At 37.9% G+C, this 25,466-nt stretch overlaps 1 protein-coding gene across 2 annotated transcripts in view; it reads left to right on the top strand.

The window, feature by feature from the left end:
• The window catches only part of SPIRE1 (spire type actin nucleation factor 1), a 240,612-nt gene that overhangs the window by 6,424 nt on the left and 208,722 nt on the right, over positions 1-25,466 (top strand). The window lies entirely within an intron of this gene.

Genomic DNA, 25,466 nt, shown 5'->3' with positions numbered 1-25,466 from the left:
TAATTATCCCCACTTTATAGTTGAGGAACTGAGGCAAACAGAGGTTAAGTGACTTGCTCAGGGTCGCAGAGCTAGTGTATGAGGTCAAATTTGAACTGGATTCTTCCTGACTCCAGGCCTAACACTTTATTCACAGTGCCACCAACTACCTCCCAAAAGTGTGTCCTAAAAGTCTTAGTGCAATTTTAAGCTTTAGTAGCTTAAATTAAGATTTTCTATAATGAACAATGAAGGTGTGTAGGCACATTAATGAAGGAATGAGAATGGTTTCTTATAGTAAACATTCAGGCTTTGTTTGGAATTTTTAAAAAGGATATGATCAGTTATGCCTGTCCATAATGTTCATGCTGATAACTGGAAAAATGTACCTAGAATAATGTCCCTTTGGTTTTAAAGGTATTCAGAACATTGGCAAAAATGTTTAAATGGTGAAAATACATTTAATATTGGCTTTCCCCCCTTCTTTATAAATCTCTCGAACTCTTACATCCTGATAATGTTCTCTTATTAAGAGGAACAACTGGAGTGTGGAGTAGGGAATTTCTTATCACACATAAATGTTGTCTAAACCTGATATCTTTAATGATACTGGCAGAGGCAATCCTGCTTGATGTTTTTTAAGTGTTAAGGTGAATTTCTGCCATGATTTTGATATTCCCTTTCTGAGAGGTGTAGTTGTCACAGTTAATCTAGAGAGGTATACTCCATATTTTACTGAAGCTGATGGAATGATTTATGTGAGTTGTAAGTAATAATGTTTTAAGGTAGTTAATACTAATAATCAGGATTTCCGAAGTTGTAAATCTTTTTTTTATTTTTTTATTTTTTTGGACTGGACCTGTGATTGCATTTATGTTTGGGACTCTTGGTAAGGAAACTGCCTCTACTGATGCAGTCAGATTGTACCTGCTCTTTGAGGGGAGTGAGAAGTTAAGTGACTTGCCCAGGGTTACACAGCTAGTATGGCTTGAACACAAGTTTTCCTGATTGCTAGGCCACCTTTTTTCTGCTATATAGCACTGATTCTCAAAAAATTAGGGTTAAACTGAGAAATTTCTAATTCAGTCTATAATAAACATGGTCCAAATGTTATGTATTATAGTTTCTTCCTAGTTAGATGATGATATAGTATAAGACCTGAAAATCCACAGTCCTTAGAATTAAGGAATATATGAATTATGGATTTTTGTGGAATTAAAAAAAATCACAGTATAATAATCCAATCCAGTTTTTATGCATCTCATTTTCCTTACGTCTGTGTTGTTTCTTCCCTTTCTGTCCATACGTGCCTTGTGACTCAGTTTTGTTTTTTTTTTTCCTGTCTGGCCAGCTCATTTTGTGCTTAGTTCTATTTCCTCTGGTTTCCTCCTCAATTTTTTCATGTAGTTCTGGGAAGAGGAAAGAAAGGCAAGTATTTCATGCAAACATTTTATTAGCCATAGGCAGAGCAGAGACTTGAACTTTGTATGTCTCTTTGTGTAGATTTATAGCCATATTATATAATACAGTAAAATATGGAGAATTTTTTTCTGAGAATATTTCTACATTTTAATAAGGATTTATGTGCATTAATTCTCATCCTGCTCAATTGGCATCAAGTATTTACGTGATATTATTTTTAAACCCCCATGTTAGTATAGTATCTTACTAATTTATTTTTTAATTAAATTTTATAATCACTTCTGTATTCTTTCCCTCCCCCTGCTATTTTACAATGTACTTTTAGCAATATTTTTGTGGTTTAATTAAGCAGAGGATTCAGACACTTAAATTATTTTTTTAATGTTTTATTTATTTTTTGCTTTCTTCCCCCCCACTTAATAGTATTTTATTTTTTCCCCAAATACACGTAAAGAAAGGTTTCAGCATTTACTTTTATAAGAGTTTGAGTTCCAAATTTTTTTCTCTCTCCCTCCCCCCTCCCCAAGACAGCAAGCAATCTGATACAATCATATTAAACATATTTGTACGTTAGTCATGTTGTGAAAGAAGAAACAGAACAGAAGGGAAAAACCACAAGAAAGAAAAAACAAAAAAAAAAAAGAGAGAGAAAGTGGTGTGCTTCAATCTGCATTCATACTCCATAGTTCTTTCTCTGGATGTGGATAACATTTTCCGTCATGAGTCTTTTGGAATTGTCTTAGATCATTGTATTGCTGAGAAGAGCTAAGTCTATCAAAGTTGATCATTGCACAATGTTGATGTTACTGTGTACAATGTTCTCCTGGTTCTACTCACTTCACTCAGCATCAGTTAATGTAAGTCTTTCCAAGTTTTTCTGAAATCTGCCTACTCATCGTTTGTTATGGAACAATAGTATTCCATTACATTCATATACTACAACCTGTTCAGCCATTCCCAATTGATGGGCATCCCCTCAGTTTCCAATTCTTTGCCACCACAAAAAGGGCTGCTATAAATATTTTTATACATGTAGGTCCTTTCCTATGGAAAGCCCCCTTTTTATGATCTCTTTGGGATACAGACCTAGTATTGGTATTGCTGAATCAAAGGATATGCACAGTTTTATAGCCCTTTGGGTATAGTTCCAAATTGCTCTCCAGAATGAGACACTTTAAATTCTTAAAGCCTTACTGTTTTTTTAGTAATTAATTTATTTTTAGTTTTCAACATACACTTCCATAATATTTTGAGTTTCAAATTTTCTCCCCCTCTTTCTCCTTTCCCTACCCCAAGACAGCGTGCAATCTGATATAGGTTCTACTTATACATTCATATTAAGCATATTTTCACATTAGTCATGTTATAAAGAAGAATTAGAACTAATGGGAGGAACCAGGAGAAAGAAGAAACAAAACAAAACAACAAAAGAAAGAGAGCAAATAGTGTGCTTCGATCTGCATTCAGACTCCACAGTTCTTTTTCTGAATGTGCATAGCATTTTCCATCATGAGTCTTTTGGAGTTGTCTTAGATCCTTGCATTGCTGAGAAAGGCTAAGTCTGTCAAAGTCAGTCATCACACAGTGTGGTTGTTACTATGTTCCCCTGGTTCTGCTCATTTCACTCAGTATCAGTTCATATAAGTTTAAAGCCTTACCCTTGATGTTTTGTCATGGGCATGTGGTGATTAATTGAAATGTAACAAATATAAAAGTTGCCTCTGATATGAAGTTAAGATAGTGTGAGGCTTTCAAATTTTGAGATTATTAATACTTTCAGTACTATTGCTTTATACTTCATAAGAGATTTTTTCCCCTCTAACTTCAAATGCCTGACTTTAAGTATAAACAGAATTTACGTGATAACAAAATTTCTGGGACCAGGGAAATGCCTTTGCCCAGGTAGCCCTTCCTCTGTGATTGGACTTGGGAAACATGTTGAATCTGTTTTTGGTGAACCTAATATCTTCTTGCCTCAACCCTTTGCCATATCATTTCTCTCCCTCATTTTTTTCCTTCCCCCCATCATTTCCCTAGCCTCCCTTTCACTAGTTTATTTTAAAGGGAAGATTCATATAAAGGAGGATTTTATTGTTGAGAACACTTTACCTAAGGGGATGTGGTATGGTACGAACTCCAACTTAATTTCCCAGGGCTTTTGTAGCACCTGCTGCATATAGAGTATAGCAGCCTTGAAAATGAGAAAACAGGTATTGAAGAGTTTGTGGTAAGGTGTAAGAAGACTGGAAGGGTGGAGGGCAGGTTTTGAAGGGTTTTGAATGCCAAAAGAGGATTTTTTTATATTTGATCTTGGAGGTTATGGGAAGACACTAGAGTTTATTTGGGGTGGGGGCGGTGAGTGCAGGAATGATATGGTGAGACCTGCTCTTTTAGGAAGATAATTTTGACTGCTGAGTGCAGGATGGACTGGAGTAGAGAGAGATTTGAGGTGGGAAGACCAGCCAGCAGACTATTGCAGTAGTCCGAGTGTTGAGGTGATGAGGGTCTGTACCAGTGTGGTGGCAGTGTCAAAGAAGAGAAGGGGCTTTATATGAGAGGTGTTACAAAGGTAAAATTGACAAGCCTTGTTAGCAGATTGAATATGGGGAGTGAGAGAGTGTGGAGCTGAGGATGACACTTAGTTTGTGAGCCTGAGTGACTGGGATAGGGTAGTGCCCTAGATAGTAATAGGGATGTTAGGAAGATTGGAGGATTTTTTTTGGGAAAGATAATGAGTTTTTTGGATTTGTTGAATGTAAAATGTCCATAGAATATATATAAGATGTCCAGTAGACAGTTGGAGATGTGAAACTGGAAGTCAGCATTGAGGGTAGGGCTGGATAATTAAATTTGAGAATCATCAGAGTAGAGATGATAATTGAATCCATAACAGCTGATGAGATCACCAAATGAAACAGGGAGAAGAGGACCCAGAGCAAAACCCTGTAGGTTACCCAAGGTTAGCATTTTTGAAGCTGACATAGTACTTGCAAAATAGAGTTTAGAAATATTAGGCAGGTTTTTTAGCCTAGCAGAGAAGGGAGCAGGTGTTCTCTCTTTGATGTGATTTATATGATTACGAAGAAGTTTATCTTGGCCCCAAAATGTCTTCCTGAACTGACCCGTGTTGATACCGGAAATGCCACCATTATGAGACTGGTCCATTTAGGTTTAAGGGCTTTTTAAGTTTTAAGAACTGCTTAGTACAATACCGATAACACCATGGAGGCTATCACCATAGTAAGCTATTATCAGCCAATACCTGATAGTTTATCAGATTCCTTTCCAAAAGCAAGGTCCTTTGGGAATCAGACATAGGATAAGCCCTTTGGGGAGGAATAGATGACAGAAACTCAGAAAAGGGAAAGAAAGGTAGAACTTGTTCCTGTGGTCAACTTTAACCAAAAAATAAGCACAAACTTAATGGGAAAATGAATGTATGAATGGATGAATTAAAAAAATTTATTGGCATTTATTATGTGCCGATCACTAAGCTAAATGCTGGCAATACAAATAGAAAATTGAGACTTTCTGCCCCCAAGGAGTTCATATTGCGGTAGGAGGATATACCTTGGCTCTTTTCTCCTCTCCTCTCCCCCCAACACGCACACAAACACCAACATGTGCACACCCAACATGCACACACATAGAAGAGGATTTAGTTGCAGGCAAGACAGGCAAGTTGAGTGGTTCTTAGGTGAAGTGGCAGGGTGGATAGTAAAACCTAGGGGTCCAAAGGGCACTTTGGCAAGGTGCATGACAATGCCTGGGGTTATGGAGGGCTTAGTGGCAAGTTGAAAGGTCATCCCTTTGCCCTCCAGGAAGCATGTATTGCTCAGCACCTCATTGCTTAAGACTATAGTAAAACATTCTGTCATCCTGGGCTCCATTGCCAGCAGTCCCTGGCTGGCCATCCTGGCCATAGTCACTGCCATTGCTGAGCCTTTCTTGCTGATGGAGGAGGTGTTGGAGGAGGTGACACAAACTGAGGTAGTAGTTTCTGGATTCCATGGCTTCCACAGAGCAGTTGTAACTCAGGCTTCCCTTGAATCCCTACACCAGCCATCATTGTAGCTGTTTCCTACACTGAGGGGCAAGATGATTGGGAAACAAGAAAATTTGTTGATTGTTTCCCTTTCTTCAAATACATAGTTTGACAAACTTAAAAAGCACTGATTTCCAAAGAAATATATAATTCTTGGTTATTTGGTTTGTATATTATTGACAGAAAAACTTTAATCCTTTGATAACTTCCCCCTTTCTCCTGGCACATTTTTGTCTGCCTCCTTTGCCTGTGTTTGGTTATGTGCTCAGAGAATGAAAACATACCTTTGAATAGTGGGCTGTACTTCTAATGAAGGAAGTTGCATTTAAATGGAAGGATAGCCCCCAGTTAAGCTCCCAGTTACTCCTTGGGGAAGGAAAGAAGGACATTGGAGGAGTGGGATTTTATCATGTACCCAAAGGCAAACATTATTTCATGGGATATTTGGTTATCATGTATTGTGATATTAATGATAAATACTTATAAAAAAGAATTATGAAAATAATTGCAGCTTGTACCCTAATATCATTTGCTAGGGTTAAAGGGGTAAATTCTACAAAGAATTTTTATAAGTCTTTAAATTAAATTATACACTCTGGTGCTTGATGTCTTTAATGCAAAGGTCAGTAATATCTTTTTCTGTCTGTTAAAATGAAGTCAATAAAATTTTTCTTTGGTAGTCCAATTTGTGCTGGTTGTGTCCAGTGCTTACCTTTGCTTTTTGTGAAGAAAGTGTTCAGTGATTTAGAGGCACAAGTTTCTGTCAAATCTACTGGTCTTTGATCTCATTTCTTTCTTTCTCCTAAGCCATACTTTCCTATATTCTTGTCTCCATCTTTACCTCCCCACCACCCTTTACATGGAAGTCATCTAGTATTAGAGTGTATGTTGATATGATTTGAAGAATATCAAGTTCTTAATAGAATTTCACTATCACTTAATCCTCAGCAACTGATGTAGAGGACTAAGCTGCAATTGTTTTCATGATGGGCTTTTCGAAAATACTTTAGGACTGCAATACATGAGGACCCAAAATCCCATAAAATAATGTTTCTTATAGGTGTATGGTAAAACCCAGTCCCTGTACTAACTCTTTTCTTTGCCCCTTCAGGGAGGACCTCTGAGATAACACTTCCATGTAGCTTCTATTTTCTTTTTTTTTCTGGTATAACTTAAAACTAGAATGTTAATTTGCTGATCATTGGACAAGGATCTTACATTTAGAGGACCAGCAATCAAATTGAAGTTTGTTGATAGTTCTAAAACTGTATGCTTCTTTGCACCCTTTGTCTCCCTTGTGGCCACTGTCATAGTAGAATGGGAAAAGGGATGTGTAGGAATTAAAGCTATTTTTATTTTTCTTTGTTTCATGGGTTGTCTTGGCCCCCAAAAAGTTTATCATTAGATGGCCAGTCTCCTGGTGATGTGCTTTTACAAAGATTAGCTAGATCTTTTACTGAATCACTTTATTTGAAGCTTAAGATGATAGTTTTTCTTGTGTATTCTGCCACATGCAAAGACAGGCGTGTCCATGTATTGAAACGCTAGGAGAAATCTAGTCACGCCTACTCTGGATTATTTTTATAAAGCAGAGTGATCACCTAGAAATTACTTCACATCGGTTCACAGTATTAGAGTCATCAAAGCCTCAACCATATTCTTTTCTTCCTTTGCTCCGTAACTGCCTAAATGGAAAAAAGGGAGAAGTATCTGCCTAGATATTTATTTTAAAAACAGAACAAACAACTCAGTTAAAATTTTGGCTCATAGTTGTATGTAGTTTTTGTTTTGTATCAAATGGGATACTTTATGAGTTTATGTAAAACAATCAGTCAAGCATTTATTAAGCCCCTGCTATGTGTCAGGCACTGTGTTAGGGGCTGGGAGACTGTAGAGTGCAAGGGAATAATTTTAAATGAATCTGGAAAAGTTATGCAGAGGTTGAATTTGTCAAATAAAAGACAATATTTGATCATAGAGGCAACAGGGAGTGACTGGAGTTTATGGAGAGAGAGAGAGAGAGAGAGAGAAGAGAGAGAGAGAGTGTGTGTGTGTGTGTGTGTGTGTGTGTGTGTGTGTGTGAGTGAGAGAGAGAGAGAGAGAGAGAGAGAGAGAGAGAGAGAGAGAGCATGTGCCATGGTCATATCACTTTGATAGCTGAGTTGAGTATGAAATAGAGTGGAAAGAGACAGGTAGGAAGACCAGTTAGAAGCCTTTGAAATAGTCTAGGCAGGAGGTAATTAAGGCCTGACTTAGGGTGTGTCTATGAGTGGAAAAGAGACGTTGTGGCTATAGAAATGATAAAACAGTGATCACGAGGGATGATGAAGAGTAAGAAATCAGAAAAAACCAAGATGATTTTAAGGAAATTGACATCCTGGATAGAAATAGGGGCAGTTCAAAGGAGGGATAGGTTTGAGAGGTATGGTAATGGATTCTGTTTTGGACATGTTGAGTTTGAGATGTCTGTGAGTTATCCAGTTGAAAATGTCTGAAAGGAAGTGGGTGGTGAAAGACTAGAGCTCAGGAGAGTGACTAAGGCTGCATATATAAGACTGTGTAAAAATCTGTGAGTTATCTGTATGATGGGTGATGAGCCAGCAAAGAATGCTGGTGAGTGGTCAGATAGCTAGGAGGAGGTCCAAGAGACAGCAGTGTCATGAAATTCCTCCCACAGGAGAGGGTGGTCAACAGTATCATTGCTGCAGAGATGTCCAGAAGACAGAAGATTGAGAAAAGGCCACGATATTTGTCAGCTTAGAGATCATTGGTAACTGGAGAGAGCCATTTCATTTGAAGATTGAGGTCAGAAGACAGATTGGAAAGGGTTGAGAAGTGAATAAGAAGAGAGGAAGTAGAAGCAATGAGAGTAGATGACTTCTAGAATTTTAGATAATTCTATCTCTAGTAATCCAGAATAGTGAAGACTTGGGAATTGTGAAAGCATTTTAGATTAGATTACAGAATTTCATTTAATGTGTTTGCCTACCTCATGTTTGCTTATACAGTATTCCTATTTTTCTGCTTCACTACTGTTTTCACACTCACATGCATTCCTCTGTGTGTATAATTATATTCCTCCAGGAAAGTAGGGCTTTGTAGTTAGACCTTATTAATTGTAATAGTATCATTCTGAGGCTGGTTGTTTGTAAGTATGACTATTTCTATTTTACATGTAGGGAATCTGAGAATCAGAAAAATGACTTGTCCGCCCAGTGGCTGTGGTAGAGCTAAGAATAGACTCTGGATTTCCTGACACATGAAGTAGTTCCATCTCTAGTAAACATACATTGGCATTATTTTGCTGAAGCATACTTAAAAAAAATTGGCCTTGTGATTTCACTGAGTTTATAGGGAGTTTCCATTAAGGAACTTCCTCTGTCAATGTAGATCAATGCCAATATTTTCATCCTTCCTCAAATATTCCATGGCTTCTCAACCATCTTAGCTGAGAAACTTTCCTCATATTTCACTGAAAAAATAGGCCATTTGCTGAGTTCCCTTTTCTTCCTTCTTCCTCACCTCACATTATTCACCTTGCTCACCTCACATAATAGAAGTCTTCTATTCTACTACTGTCTCCTTCCCTCCATGAAGAGGTCGCCCTTTTCCTTGCCAAGGCAGATTTCTTTTACATGCACAAATGATCCCATTCTGTCCTGTTTTCTCTAGTAGTTTGTCCCCTCAGTCATCCTCATTATCTTGCTAATATTTGATCTGGCTGCTTCTCTGCTGCCTACAAACATGCCTGTCTTCCACATTCTTAAAAAGCTGTCACTTGATTCCTACATGTCTGCTAGCTATTATCCTCTATCTCTATTCCCTTTTGTGGCTAAACTCTTTGAGAAAGCCATCTACAATTGTTGCTGCTCTCTGTCTCTCTGTTTCTGTCTCTCCCTCCTTCTTTCCTTTTCCCTCTACCTCTCCATTCTCCTCCCCCTAAATCTCTGCTATCTGCCAACCTCATCACTCAACTGAAACTACTCTTTCCAAAGTTACCAGTCATCTCTTAATTGCCAGTATCTCAATCCTTTCGTCTTGCCCAACCTTTTTGTACCCTTTGACACTATTCATCATCTTCTGGGTTTTTTTCATCTCTTTCATCTCTCTAGGTTTTTGTCTTTTTTTAATATTCTTTGCTAGATTTTCGTATAGGTTGAGCCTGAAAACCACAGGTTATCACCCAAGACTCTATTTTGTCATTCATCTCCCTCTATATTATTTCACTTGGTGATCTCATCAGCTCTCATGGATTCAATTATCATCTCTATGCAAATGATTCTCAAATCTTCTTATCTAGCTCTAACTTTTCTACTGACTTTGTCTCCCATCTCCAGTTGCTTTTTGGGCAATTCAAAGTGGATGTCTCATAGAAATCTTAAATTCAACTCATTATCTTTTCCCCCAAACTCTCTCTTCTTCCTCATTTTCTTATTATTATCAAAGGGTATTGCCATTGTCCCAGTCACTCTGGCTTGAAACTTGTGTGTCAGCCTCAACTGCTCATTCTTACTCACCTCTCATGTCTAATCATTTCCCAAGTCCTGTAGTTTTTAAGCTTTGTAACATCTCTTGTATATGTTTCTTTCTCTCTTCTGATACTCATTACTTCACCCCTGGATGTTTGAGGTTGCTTTCACCTGATTTTTACATCCCAGTGACTCTAAACTCCTGTAGATCATCATCCAAACCTTATTCTGCACTTCCAACTGATTCCTCACTGGTGTTGCCCTTAATCCTTCCGCCCCAAAGTCTCATTCTTACTCCACCAACCCTTCCATTCTGCTCTCTGGAATGCTTCTTCCATAGGCAACAAATTTCCCTTCATCTTAAATCTGTTCCTCTCCCAATCCTTCCATCTACTCGTTCTTACTGAAAACTGGCTTCCTCCTGGTGACATGGCCTCCCTGGCCACCCTTTCTAGTACTGATTGTGCCTCTACTCCTTTTCAGCTGACCGGTTGAGGAGGGGATGTTGGAATACTCCTTGTTCTTCATTGCTGCTTCCAGGTTCTCTCTCTTCCTCCATCATTCAGTAACCTCTCTTCTTTTGAGCTTCATGCTATTCATATCTACCACCCAGTTGAAATCCTGATAGCTGTTGTCTACAGACCTCCAGGTCATTCTCCTTCCTTTCTCTATGAGTTTGATACCTGACTTACAGTTTTTTTCTCCTTCCCAATTCCTGCCCATAAACTAGGGGACTTTAACATATATACATATTGATTCTCCCTCAAATACTCTAACTACTTAGTTCTGAAATCTACTCACCTCCCATGAGCTACTCCTCCACCCCATCTCAGAAACATATAAAGATGGTCGTATCTTTGATATTGCTCTCACCCACAAATGTAGTACTTCCATGCTCAAGAATTCTGAAATCTCCTTATTTGACCATAATCTATTGACTTTTTACCTTTTCCTCCAGCCTTCCTTTACATAACCCTGCTCTTTATCCACACTGAGACTTCTTATTTCTTGGTCCCTCAATTCTCTCCCAGGCCATCTCCCCTGTACTAGCCATTCTCTCTTCATCCCATCTTGATTCCTTGAACTGATTCAACTATATACTGGCCTTTTCTTGAAGCCTTAGCTCCCTTACTGTATTCCTGATTATGTCCAGCCAAGCCTCAGCCTTGTATCACTCCTGCCATTAGTCAGTCTCCTTCATTCCTACAGATGTGCTGCTGAATGAAGGTGGAGAAAAATCACCCAGTTCTGACTGGGGTTCATTACAAATTTATGTTACATAACCTCACCTGGACCCTCACTGTTGCTAGGTAATACATATACCTCTCTTATCAACTCACTATCCCACTCTCCAGGTGGGCTCTTCCAAACCTCTTCATCTCTCCTCAAACCTCCCTTGCCTACCCTTCCCCCATTTTCTCAGCAGAGAATCTTCCCTCATATTTTGCAGCAGAAATTGAGACCATTTGCTGTGAACTCCCTCTTTTCCCCTCTTTCTCATCTCCTCTCTCAAGTGCCTTCTACTACTTTCTCCTCCTTGACCACTGTCTCACATGATGAAGTGGCCTTCCTCTTTACCAACATTAACCCCTCTATTTGTTTGACCGGTCCATTCTATCCTGTCTCCTCTAACATACTGCCCCTTCTGTCATCCCCACTCTTGTCACTTATTTTTAATCTCTCCCTCTCCACTGGCTCATTTCCTACTGGCTATAAACATGCCCCTGTCTCCACTATCCTGAAAAAAAAACCAAAAAACCAACAAACCTTATTTGATCCTTCCATCCCTGCTAACTCTAGTCCAATACCTCTTCTGCCCTTTGTAGCTAAACTTTTTTTTTTTGTAGCTAAACTTCTTGAAAAGGTCACCTGCAGCTGGTGCCTCCACTGTGTCTCCACTCACTTCTTAACTCCTTGATTCTCCCTCATATATCCTATGCACTCAGTTCCTAAACCTACTTACCTCTCATGAACTACTCCTCATAATCCTTGTCCTCTCTGCAGCCTTTGACACTGTTGATTACTTTGTCCTCTCTGATACTCTCTTCTATCTAGGTTTTCAGGACACCATTCTCTCAGGGTTTTCTTCCTACTTATCTGACAGCTCCTTCTCTGACTCCTTTGCTGGATCCTCCTCCAGATGACTCCCTTTAACCTAGATGTTCCTCATGGTTTTGTCTTAGGTCTTCCTCTCTTCTTCTTTTTATCACTTCACATTGGCTCTCATCTACTTAATTTCCATCTCTATGCTGATGATTCTCAAATCGACTTTTCCTGCCCCGATCTTTCTGCTCATCTCCAATCTCACATCTTCAGCTGACTTTCAGATATCTCAAACTGAATGTCCAGTAGTCATCCTGGATTTTTCATTATCTGTTACTCCCCATAGGCAATCTATTGCTAAGGAGTGCCAATTTCACATTTTTGCAACATCTCTTGTATACACTCCCTTATATTCTCTGACGCTTGCCATCACCCTGGTGCAGGCTCTCATCACCTTATGCTTTTCTGCCTGCCTCAGGTCTTTCCCCACTCCAATCCATCCTTTGTTTACCCACTAAATTGATTTTCTTAGAGTGCAGGTCTGATCATGTTACTGTCCCCTAGCCCCCAACAAACTCCAGTGGTTTCTTGTTGCCTCCAGGGTCAAATACAAAATGGTATTTGGCATTCAAAGTCCTATATAACATAGCCCCTTCTATCTTCTGGTCTTCTTACACCTTATTTCCCAACATGTACTTTTCCATTCTGTGATACTGACCTCCCAGCTGTTCCATGAACAAGATACTCCATCTTTGGGCTCTGGGCATTTTCTTTGCTTATCACCTTAAACACTTTCCCTCACCAGCTCCAATTCCTTATCTTCCTAGCTTCCTTTAAGTCCCAGATAAAATATCACTTTCTACAGAAAGCCTTCTCCAACCCCTCTTAATTCTAGTACTTTCTCTCTACTAATTATTTCTTATTTATCCTGTATTTAGCTTACTTTGCCTGTATTTCTTTGCATGCTGTCTCCCTCATTAGTTTGTAAGCTCCTAGGGGGCAGGGACTGTGTTTTGCCTCTTTTTGTATCTCCAGCACTTATCACAATGCCTGGCACGTATGTAATTGATTAATAGGTGCTTGTTGACTTGACCATCTCCAAAAGTTATACTTTTAAAGTGCTTGACGCTCTAAAAGCTTGAGTGGGTTGCCCTCAGGCAGTATATGTCAGAGGTGGGATTTGAACCCAAGTCTTCCCGACTTGGAAGACAGATTTCTATCCATTATTGCCATACTGCCTTTCAGAGTGTGTGTATGTGTGTGTGTGTGTATATGTGTGTGTGTGTTTGTGTTTGCCTTATCTGTTTTACTCTTTTGTATATGTACACACACATATACATACATGTACATATATATTCTAATACTCCATGCAGTGTGGTGATTATAAAATTACCTTGGCAAATACTATTAATTATAGTTGATAAATTAGGAAGTTTACAATTTCATAAATGATGAGAAAAGAAACATTAATGGCAGGGATATGGCTGTTTTAGACTGTTATGTGAGTGATGGCTTAGTTATAAACAAAATGATGATTTATTTAGAGTAATTCAGGAGAGGGAGTGATACCATTTCTTCACTTACAACCTTATTTGGATGCTATTTGGACTAGTATTCTATATTAGAGATCCATTTGACAAAATTCCTTTTTCCCATACACTTAGCTATTGAAGATATCTCAGAAGATAATTCAAGCTGGTGTTTTAATCTAGGCAGGCTGACATCTACTTTATTCTAGACAGATTGTTTAATCCCATTTTCAAGATGTTCAAGAATGCAGATTTTATAACATTTATGATTTAGTTTTTTTAGATCCACAAACATTCGTGAAGTATCTAATATTGCTTATGAAGTGCCTTGTGTCAGGCAGGCTCTGAAGATCCAAAAAGAAAACTAGCTAAGATTTCTGTTCTCCAGGAACTTCTCTCTGAGTTTGTTTCCTTATCTGTAAAATGGTGATAATTATACCTATATGATTTTCCTCACAGGATTGAGTCTCAAATGAGATAACATATAACGTGTTTTCCAGACATTTTAAAGTGCTGTCCAAGTACCCATTGTTGGAGATGTCCAAACAATGATGTAAAAAATTTGAGGAGGAAGGCATGGTTGTTCATTGGGTGGATCATGGGGGATCTGGGATTAGCCTTGAACTGAATGAAGAAGATTTTGACATGTGGAAATTGGGGATGGGGGAATCCATTAAAGATGTAAAGATTGGGATGTACAATGACATACAGGTAAGTGAGGGTAGGATGAAATTGGGGAAGAGTGAGTAAGGAAGGTAGAAGAAGAGATTGCAAGTGGGGAGACCAGTTAGAAGACAATTACAATAGACTAGATAAAAAATGTGACTTGAATGAGCATGATGGCAGTGTAGTAGGGGACGTATATGAGATATAGTGGGGTTAATTTCAACAGAACTTGGAAGCTGATTATATATGGGGGATGAAGTAGAAGAATCAAAACTGACTCAGGTTTGGTGGCTGGTGACCAGGATGAAAGAAAAGGAAATTAGGAGGAGAGCACAAGTTTTTGTTGGAAGATGATTTCACTTTTGACCTATTGATTTGGAAGGTGATGGACAGCTAGCCAGATGGAGATGTCTAGCAGGTAGTTTGAAATACAGTAAAATAGTTCAGAGGCTAGGTGGAAAGCCATCTTCATAGGAGAGATAATTGAAGCAGTGGGAATGAGTGATAGCCTGTTTGAGTGTCTTTGTCATTCTTATCTTCAAAACGTTTTTTCTTATGTTACTAATAACCCTTTTAATTTATTGGAATTTCCTATGCTTTTTATATTGTAGGTATAGTAAATGTGATTGGGTTACTGAGTTGTCTTTACCAAGTTTGCTTGTAAGCAGAGGATTGCTTATATTATAGTCTGTATGATTACATGGGGCTAGCCAGCATCTTATACCTTTTACTCCAAATTTTCAATGAATTATCTTTTCCTATTCTCTATCTCCACTTTCCTTAGAATGAGTCTACAATTTTTTATTGGAAGTCAAGGGAAAATAAATTAATTTTTATAGTAGTCAGCTTTTCTGGGTGCATCTACTCTATAATGAATTCAGGGCAAGGTATACTTGAATATTATTGTATTGTAAGAATGACTCAGTGTACATATGTGGATTGAGGATTATAGACATACTACTGTTTTCTAATATGGGCCGTGTGGGGAAAAAAATTAAACAAACCCAGACTGTTCATTGTGACCCATAGTTACTTTTAAATTATGGTCATCTTTTTTCCAAATGAAAAATACAGAATTCTAAAAATTCAAATGTCATCCATATTGTTTGAGATAAAAATAAATCATTTTTTGTTTAATTTGTAAAAAAGTAGGTCATAAAACTACTCAGTTGTACTATATACTACTGCTGCAATTTTTTTTGTAAAACATTTTGCATGTCTAATCAGTTATTTTTTATGAACATTACACAAAAGAAAAATTTGCTTTATTACTCATCATATAATATTAGAACAGTGACTTGTATTAGGGCAAAAATCCTGTAAGTTTTGAGAGAACTTCTGGTTTAATTGTTATTTTGATAGAAAATAGCCATGTGTGAAAGATGGCTCTGTTTCACCAAATAGTAAAACACATGTGTTTATGTTCTGTTAATATGTGTATATATCTATATATCTATATGAATATATACACTCAAGATATTAAAAAATAAATAATGTCAAATTCAGAGATACTTTATTACTAATCTGAAGCCTTTTAGCAAGGTTAAAGTATAAATTTGGAAGACTGTTCTAAAACTATAGTTTGATGTTTTGCCTCTATTTTCTCTCCCAAGGAAAATGATCTTTACCTTGGAAATAATAGGACAAAACTTGCTAAAAAGGAGTTGGTAGCCAGGATAAACAGAGGGATAATAAGAGAATACCTAGTTGCACTTGATGAATTCAAGGAATATAGCCCAGATGCACACCATCCTTAGGTACTGAAAGAACTAGCAGATGTGCTTGCTGAGCCACTGCCAATATTTGAAAGATCCATGGAAAAGAGGAGAGCTACGTCAAGATTGCATGAAGGCACAGATGGCATGCTCATCACATTTGCATATGATACAACTGTCAGGAAGACTAACACACTGGATGACAGAGTCTGGATCCAAAGAAGATCTTGAAAGGCTAGAATATTATGCTGAGTGTAAGAAGATGAAATTCAGTGGGGATAAATGTCAAGTTTTATACTTGGATTCAAACAGTCAACAACTTTAAAAGTGCAAGATGGCTGAGGCATGTTTAGTTTGGTTGTAAAAGATCTAGGGGTTTTAGTGGACTACAAACTCAATATTAGAGAGTAATATAATGTGGCAACCAATAAAATCTAATACCATTTTAGGCTAAATTAAGAGGTATATCTTTTAGGGAAAAGAAGGTGCTAGACCTTCTGTATTCTGCCCTGGTCAGACCACATCTGGAGGATTTTGTTCAGTTTCAGTCAGTCTAATTTTAGAAGGACCTTGATAAACCAGAGAGTGTTCAGAAGAGGGCAAGTAGGATGGTGAAGGGACTTGGGTCCATATAATATGAGGATAGCTGAAAGAATTGGGGGTATTTAGCCAGAGAAGGACTCAGAGTAATATCATATTTGTGTTCAAGTATTTGAAGGGTCCTCATGGAAGAGGGATTATTAGACTTGTTCTCTCTGGTCCTGGAAGGAATAACTAGAAGTGATGGGGCAAAGGAGGTAAACTTGGACTTGATGCCAGGAAAACCTAACAATTTAGAATTATTCACAGGTAGAATTAGGCTGCCTGGAAAGGTGGTAAGTTTCCCCTTACTGGAGGACTTCAAAAAAGTTGAATGATGACATTATTTTATGGTGGATCTTTCTTTTGGAATGGTTTGGACCAGGCCATCGAAATCTCTTCTCTAAAAATTTCTGATTCTTTGATTTTTGTGTAGGTTCACTCAGATTTGTGAACAAGTTTCCTAACTTGAGAGAGCCTTTGAAGCTGTTTCTGTTTTGTTGGGACCCATAAACAGGTTTGGTAACCAAGTGAATTCACTGGCTTTTACATGATTGCCCCATAGGTTTTGAGACTCTCTTTTGGGAGTGATGAAGGCCTTGCCAGAGGCAGAATCCTGAAGGTGATTTGGCAGGTCTGAATGCTCTATCCACTGCCATAGTCTAGCATGCTTCTTCTCCACCCAGGCAAGGTTTCTGATTGGGCAAGAAGTACTGTAACTCTTCCTCTGTCCATTAATTGCTAGGCAGCAGAAATTCCAGCCTTGTAATGAGAAGTATCATAGGGAAAAGTAGAAAGCCCACACTTAAGATACTGCTTTGTTGTGACTTGTCTGTTAATGTTTCATGAACTAAGTAAGTATGGAAATGTCTGTGGAGTATCTCATAAGTAATGAAACTCTGTTTATATTTTGTGTCGCTTCTTCTGCCTTTCATGCAAATTCAAGGAAATCCAGAAAACATGGATTCTAAAGTAAAGAATTTCTACTATTTTATTACTGAAATGTTTCTGTATTTTGTAAACATTGTGCTGTTATACTACCATTTTAATTCATCTCCATCAGTTGGGCAAAAAATATTTATTAAGTGTTTGCTGTGTGCTAAACTCTGTAACATTAAGGATACAAAGAAAGGCAAAAACAGTGCCTGCCCTAAAGGAGTATGCAACATAATGGGGGAGACACCATATGAATAATTGGGTACATACAAGATATATGAATAGTAGATAGATCAAAGGTAATACAGCAGAGGAAGGCACTAGCAACAAGGGGTTGGGGTTATGGCTGGGAATGCCCTTCTGTAGGAGAAAGGACTTAATCTGAGTCTTGAAGGAAGACTCAGAGATGGGAGGAATCTAAGAGGCAGTGATGGAAGGTGAAGGAAGGAAGAGCATTTCAGGTATGGGGGACAGCCAGCCAGAGGCAAAGAGATGAGCTGCCAGTATAGACCAGTATAAGTAGATTGTAGAGTCTAAGATAGGAAGTGTCCAGATTATAAAGAGCTTTAAATGCCAAGACAGAGGAGTTTATGTTAGATCCTGGAGGCAATAGGGAGCTACTGGAGATCAGTAGGATCTCTTAGAGGTGGAGGGGGTGGGACATGACATGATCAGACTTAAATTTTTAGAAAATAACCTTGGCATCCAAGTGGAAGCTAGGCTGGAGTGGGGAGAACCTTGAGGCAGGGGGATCAGCTGGAAGGCTACTGTGAATTCATTTCACACTTGGATGATTTCTCGGACTTCATGATCTCCAGAAACTTGATATTCTGCAAGATAAAATCAGCACTGAAACTCATATATCCTCAGCACCCTCTGCCCCTGGAACATCTTCTTCCCTCTGATTGGAGAGGGTGGAGGGTGAACACTGGAGACTTCCTCCCTGATCCTCTACCATTTAAGGAGGGCTCTCAGGGAATTTACCTCATTTCCCACCTTGCTTTCTTGAACTTGATCTCCAAGATCTGCATTCTGCGAGATGAAATTAGTTCTGAAACTCCAAAACTCTCACCTCCTCATTTCCTTCCCATCTGGAGTACTTCATCAGCCTTTCCCTTCTCCAATTTCCCTGCTTTTCAGCTTCCTTTTCTGTGTTGTCTTCCTTCATTAGATTGTGAACTCCTTAAAGAAAGTGACTATCTTATGCCTTTCATTGTATCCCTAGAATTTAGCACAGTCCCCAGCACATAGTAGGCTCTTAATAAATGTTTATTCAATTTGACCCTGAGCAAGTCACTTAACCTTTGTCTGCCTCAGTTTCCTCAGTTGTAAAATGGAGATAACACCACTTATCTCCCAGGATTGTTCTGAGGATAAATGAGACAGTATTTGTATAAAGTGCTTTGCAAACCTTAAAGCACTATGTGTATATCTTAATTGATATTATTATTATGATTGATGTTGCTATTGTTATTATTAGATGTGATTAGGGCCTGAACTAGGGTTGTGTTTATATAAAAGGAGAGAAAGAGACATGAGAAAGAAGATGTGAATGAGAGAAAGAGTTGTGAAACAATAAGATTTGGCAATGGATTGGATGTGTGGGGTAAGTGAAAATGAAGAGCACAGGATGACACCAAGGTTGTGAGCCTGGGTGACTAGCAGGATGATAATGCTATTGCAATTAGGGAAATTTGTAAGAGGGGAGGTTTTTGTGGAGACAGATAATAAGTTCTGTTTTGAGTTTGAGAAATCTGTAGGACATTGAGCTTGAGATGTGTAAGAAAGCAATTGGTGAATTGTGATTAATGGCTCCGGAGAGAGATTGAGGCTGGATATATAGATCTGGGAATCATCTGGGGAGATGATAATTGAACCCATGCAAATGGATGAAATCAAGTAATATCTATTAAACACTTTTGTCTTCAAGTATTTAATTTCAGTTATAAAAGTAATTCTTTTGACAAAGATGATTTGAGTGAATAATGGTTTGCTCAAGAACTCTAGTTCACTAGATATAGAGTAATGTTAACTATTTTGTGTGTAATAATTTTGAAAATGTTTTATACTTTGCATAGTACTTTGAACTTTTCATGCAGTTATGTTTTGTTTTCTCTTGGTTATTTATATACTAGTTTTTAAGTTTTGTAAGGGTACTGAGCATGAGTGCTTTATCTTTATATTTCTCTGAGTGCCTCTTTGCACGTAAGGTTGGATTTGTTGTGATTTAATTTTTTGCTTTATAGGTGGCAAGAATCCTAAGGCTCTTTAATCAAAGACATACAATGACAATAATGAATATTTGAGTATTATAGTTTCTCAAAATTGGAAGTGACCTCAGAATCTACCTAGTCTAATTTGTACTTGATTGGAGTTCTTAATCCCCTCTACATAATTCCTGACAAGTGGGAATCCAGTTTTAGTTTGAAGATCTCCAGCGACTGGAAACATCATGCTAAAAAGCACGGGAGCAAGCACAGAGCCCTGTTTTACTCTTTTGGTGACTGGGAAAGCACAAGAGCATTGTCCTTTATCCAGAACCTGTGTAAGCATGCCATCAAGAAACTGGTATACAATACTGATGAACTTCTCTGGGCAGCCAGATTTCATCATGATCTTCCGTGAGCACGCACAACTGGCAGTATCAAAGACTTTAGTCACGTGGATAAATGTGTACAAACCTCTGTTCTGCTCCTGGCACTTCTGGAGTGTTGGACAGCAAACACCATATTGACCATTCCTCAGCCCTTTCTGAAGCCACACTGGTTCTTGCATAGATGACCATCTTCCAGGTGAAGGATCAGCCAATTAAGGAGGGCTCTGGCAAGAATCTTGTCAGCAATGAATAAGAGAGACCTCCTCTGTTACTGTCACAGGACAACCTATTTCCCTTTCCGTTTCGTGGAGACATCCTTGATCTCCTGGGAGATAATTTCCTCTTTCCATATAACCTGGAAGAAAGTGGACCCCCTGCTTTGTCGATCTCTTCTGGGATGGAATCAGTGTGATGTGCTTTGCCACAGTATTGTATACCAGTTTCATGATGGCATGCTTGCATGGGTTCTGGTTAAAGGATGAAACTCTCAGACTTTCCCAGTCACTTTCACCCAGAGTGAAGCAGGGCTTTGTGCTTGTTCCCATGCTTTTTAAAAAGCATGCTGTTTTTAGATGCCTTCAACAAGGAAGAAAATGATATCAAGGTCAACAACTGCACTGATGGTAAAATATTTAACTTGAAAAGGCCATAAGCCAAGACTAAAGTGGAGGGGAGAGTTGGTGCATGACTTTTCCTTTGCAGATGATTGTGCACTCAGTGCAGCCTCTGAGGCTGAGTTGGAACAAAGTATGATTGATTCTCTGTCACTTGTGCTAATTTTGGCCTGACAGTTAGCACCAAGGAAACAGAGATTCCTCACCCGTCAGCACCTCACCGTGTATATGTGGAATCATTGGTTACAGCAGATGGAGAAATTTGAATGCTGTTGATAATATGTTCACTGACCTTGGCATTATACTTTCTTGTGTTGTCCACATAGGTGATGAGGTTGATGCACACATTGTCAGAGCTAGTCCAACATTTGGGAAGCTTTGAAAGAAAGTGTAGGAGAGAAGAGGTATTATAGGCTGCATACCAGACTAAAGGTCTGCAGAGCTATTGTGCTGACTTCATTGTTGCCTGTGAAACCTGGGCAGTTAAGTTAAACCTCTTCTATTTGAATTGTCATAACTCTGATGGGCTGGCCACATTGTTTGAAACATGTGTTTACCTAAAAGACTATTTTACAGAGAACTCATACAAGGCAAGCACTCACACAGAGGTCAGAAGAAGTGGTACAAGGAAACTCTCAAGTCTCCCTGAAGAACTTTAATATGCATTGTTGAGATACGGGAGACTCTGGGACAGGACCACCCAGCATGGTGTGCCTGCATCAAAGAAGGGGCTGTACTTTATGAGCAAAGCAGAATCATAGTAGCACAAAGGAAACATGAGACATCTTCATCCCAAATGGTCTTATGGACAATTAGTGCCTGATTTGTGAAGGGGCCTTCGGAGCTCATTGGACTGATCAGCCACAGTTGAGCACTGATCTTGACCCCAACATAATGATGTCATTGGTCTTCTAGTAGAAAGGGCAAATAACAAAAACAACCTGTGAGGGATAATTGAATCCCTTCCTGTAAGCCCATTGCACTTTTGGAAAGTCCTAGTTGTTAAGAAGTTTTTCCTTAGGGGCATATGAACTGTGATTTGGTCAGCCTAAATGATTCCTTAAATCAGAATTACTTCCTTTGGATTACAATCCCTTTATGATTTGTAGGTAAATACTAGGCAGTAGCTTGAGGCACCATATAGGTTAAATGACTTGCCTAGGGTCATCCAAGTTTTCCTATAGTCAGCTCTATCACTTTATCCACTTATACAATTGCTTCTTTTCTTTATATCAAGCCTAAATTTGCCCACTTGAAAGCCCTTCAGACACTAGAAATCTCCTGTGTGGTCACTCCAAGTTTCCTTTTCTGTCTAGGCTAATCATTTCCAGTTCTTCTACCTAGTTCTCATGCAGCATGAACTCAATGGCCTTCATTATGCTAGTTGACCTGTGGATCTCTGGCGTATACGTGTTGCTCAGAACATGGAAGCAATATTTTATAGTGGAAAATGCATTGGCTATCGTGTCAAAGAACTAGGGTTCAAATTCTGTTTGGTATGACCTTGGGCAAGTCATTTAATCTCCATAGGCCTCCTTTTCCTTATCTGTAAAATCAGGGGATCAGATTAGATTACCCTTCAGGTTCCTTTAAACTCAGTATCTGAGGTTTTATAATCAATGTCACCAGAATTGAATACAGTATCTGAAATATGGTTTGGTCAGGACAATAGCAAGTCACTGGGATCATAGATTTAGTGCCAGAAGGCACTTTAGATGGAGTGGGGAAGTGAAGGGAATAAGCATTTATATAGCTCCTACTATGTACAGGCACTGTGCTAAATGTTTTATAAATAATACCTCATTTGATCCTCAGTAACTGTGGGAGGTGAGTGCTATTATTATCCTCATTTTGCTGTTGAGGTAACTGAAGAAAAAAAAAGGTTAAGTGACTTGTCCAGGATCACATAACTAGTAAGTGTCTGAGGGCAAATTCTAACTCAGGTTGTCCTGACTGCAGGCCAAGCCCTCTATCCATTTCCCCACCAGTTGCCTCCCTTCTTTAAAAGTAATTTAGCCCAATCCCTTCATTTTACAGATGAAAAACCTGAGGCTCAGAGGGATTAAGTGACGTGCCCCCAGCCATGCAAGTAACAGGTGTCAACTGGATTTCTAACCCATGCTCTTTAATCTAAACCCAGAACTTTTCTCTTACACCATGTTGCCTCTATATTACCTCCCTAGTCCTGGATACTATGATTCTCTTAATGTAGCTGAAGAGTGCATTAGCTTCTTTGAACACTGTATCATACTGCTAACTCATTGATTTTGGAGTTTATTAAAACCTCCCAACACTTTCCAGACAAACTACTCTCCAGTCATGCTTCTACAGCCTTTGTGGAGTTGATTTTTTGAGCTCAACTGTAAGATACTTGATTTATCCCTACTAAATTTTATTTTATTAGATTAGGTCTAATATTATAGGTCTTTTTAAATTTTGACTGTCAGTATGTGAGCTGTTCTTTTGGTTCTGTATCATCTTTATGCTTTGCAGCTTGGAATATTTCATAGGCAATTTTCTTCTTCCTTTTACATTATCCTTAATCCTTTTATTATATTTGTAAGAGTTTAGACAAATAATTTTTTTTTGCTAGCTCTTGTTAATATACTCCATCCCTGTTCAGGAGCCTGTTATTCCTATGTTTTAAGTCATGGTGAAGAGCTATCTGTTCACTTTCCTACTGTAGTACCTACTATAGTGCTAGGTCAATTGAACGATTCTTATTGCTTACTGTAGGAGGTGCTGAAATCCCTTTCCACATTAAGAGTTACCTGCATTGATGAGATCATAGGTTTAGGCCTGTATTTTTTATATCGTATGCATAATCTTATCACATTGGGGCTACTTATATAATCAACATATTAAACCCATATATGTCCATTTTATGGAACTTGGAGCACAATTTTACTCTTTTAAATAGTTATGAACATTTGTAGTCATGTCCGTGTTTTTATAACGTTGATATCAGTGATTGGACAATCCCTAATCATATTGCCGTTTCTATGAGAAAAATAGATGAACTTTACAATAATTTTTTTTTTGGCTGATCTTTGTTGCGTTCCTAGGATTTTAGAACTGGGAGGGATTTTTGAGTCATCTGATGCACCGTCTCGTTTTACACATGAGGAAAATAAAGAAACAGAGCGGTTCAGAGACTTGTCCAGCATCTCATAGCTAGCTACTCAGTGGCAACCCATCATCATTATTGAGCCAGTTAAGTAACAGCAGTAAAAAACATAACAAAAATACAACCCTTTTCAGTATGTAGACAGAAAAGAAAGCAGAGAAGGCCACAGCAAATAAGTAATTGCTATAATTTTGTTTTATATTTTAAAATTCAAATTACAAATGGTTTGGGTTTTATGGTTTTATTTAGAATTTTGTTCTTTTTTGTTGGTTTGATTTCAAGGTTTATATTGTCTGAAATGTTATTTTAAAATAATTTTTTATTCTAGTCTACTAATGATGGGTTAGTAGAATAATCTTCATATATAAAGGGCAATAAACATAAGATAGAGAAATAGGCTGCCTTTGTAAACAATAACAGGAAAGAAAAATAATTCTAATTTAATTTGGAATTTTTGAAACTTGAATTTTGTGGCTTCAATTTCTATCATAAAGATAAGAATAACCGTCTATAGAACAAAAAAAATAATAATGATAGGAAATTGATTTTTTTTCATAATGAATAGCCCAGTATAAATACAATTTTCCTTCCCTTTTCTAAATGAATTAATAAATTATTTGTTTACTCTTGTAAGGGTTTAGTCTCTTTAATAGTGAAACTCCAAGTTGTTAAAAATGACCTTGTATAGTTTTATATTTACCCCTTCACTATGACAGATCATTGAATAAGGTAATATAGTAAAACATGTTCATTTCTAATTATCTTGTCAGGAAGAATACTTTGGACAAATTACTTTTTACATATTTATTTGTTTAAAAATATGTTATTGTTTTAATGTGTATATATTTATTTATATGAATATATATTTGTTGCTTTATATACATATTTATCTAAAAAAATATGACATTATATATACTGTAGCACAGTGTATTGAGTGCCTATATACCATGACCTTGAGGTCGCTTTCTTGACACATTGATTTTGTGACCCTGGGCAAGTTCCCTTAGCCTTTCAGTGTGCCCCCAGGCTTTAAATTTCAGTGCAAGTACTGAAAAAATTCCTCACCTGGAGTGCCTTATAGCAGGGTCAGACACAGGTTGAGTTATAAAACAATATTTCACTAAACAAGAACTAATTTATTTTATACTGTAACTTTACGTAACTCCTAGTGGAAAATATAGTGGCACTTAAAGAATGTTTTTACTACAACATAAATGGACTCCGAATCTTGGTTTATGTATCAAATAGTAATAGCTAAGGTTCTTTTTTTTTTTTTGTGGTTATTGTTCTCCTGGTATGGCAACTTCTTCCACCATTGCAGATGGGCAACTCTTCTATAAGAGTTTTTATGGGTACTAAGAGTTTAGTGATTTACTATATTCACATAGTATGTGTCAGAAGGAGGGCTGTAGTTTGAGTTTTTCTTACTCTTCAAGGTTAGTTAGCCTTCTATCTACTACACTGTGAAGTTTCTTTTTTAAGAAGGTAGAGATTTAGAAATATTTAATTTTTATTAATTAGCAAATGTTCATATTGAACACATATCCATTTTAGGTCTGGTGCTACTGTATGGTTACAAGCCTTGGTAATAACTCAGTCTCATAAGAATTATTGTTGCTAATAACCCAGAGACCAATGGTGGTTTAGAGTAGGCAGCAACCATATTGCCAATGAAGAATTGCATAGGATAAGTGCCATAAAGGATATCATTAGAGAAATAGATGTTATCAGAAAAAGGGACAAGCT

The sequence above is a fragment of the Vombatus ursinus genome, unplaced genomic scaffold (assembly GCF_900497805.2).
Source record: "Vombatus ursinus unplaced genomic scaffold, bare-nosed wombat genome assembly UNPS02009573.1, whole genome shotgun sequence".
Classification (NCBI taxonomy): Eukaryota; Metazoa; Chordata; class Mammalia; order Diprotodontia; family Vombatidae; genus Vombatus; species Vombatus ursinus.
The sequence above is the reverse complement of the archived record's forward strand: the minus strand, read 5'-3'. Positions and strand labels throughout refer to the sequence as shown.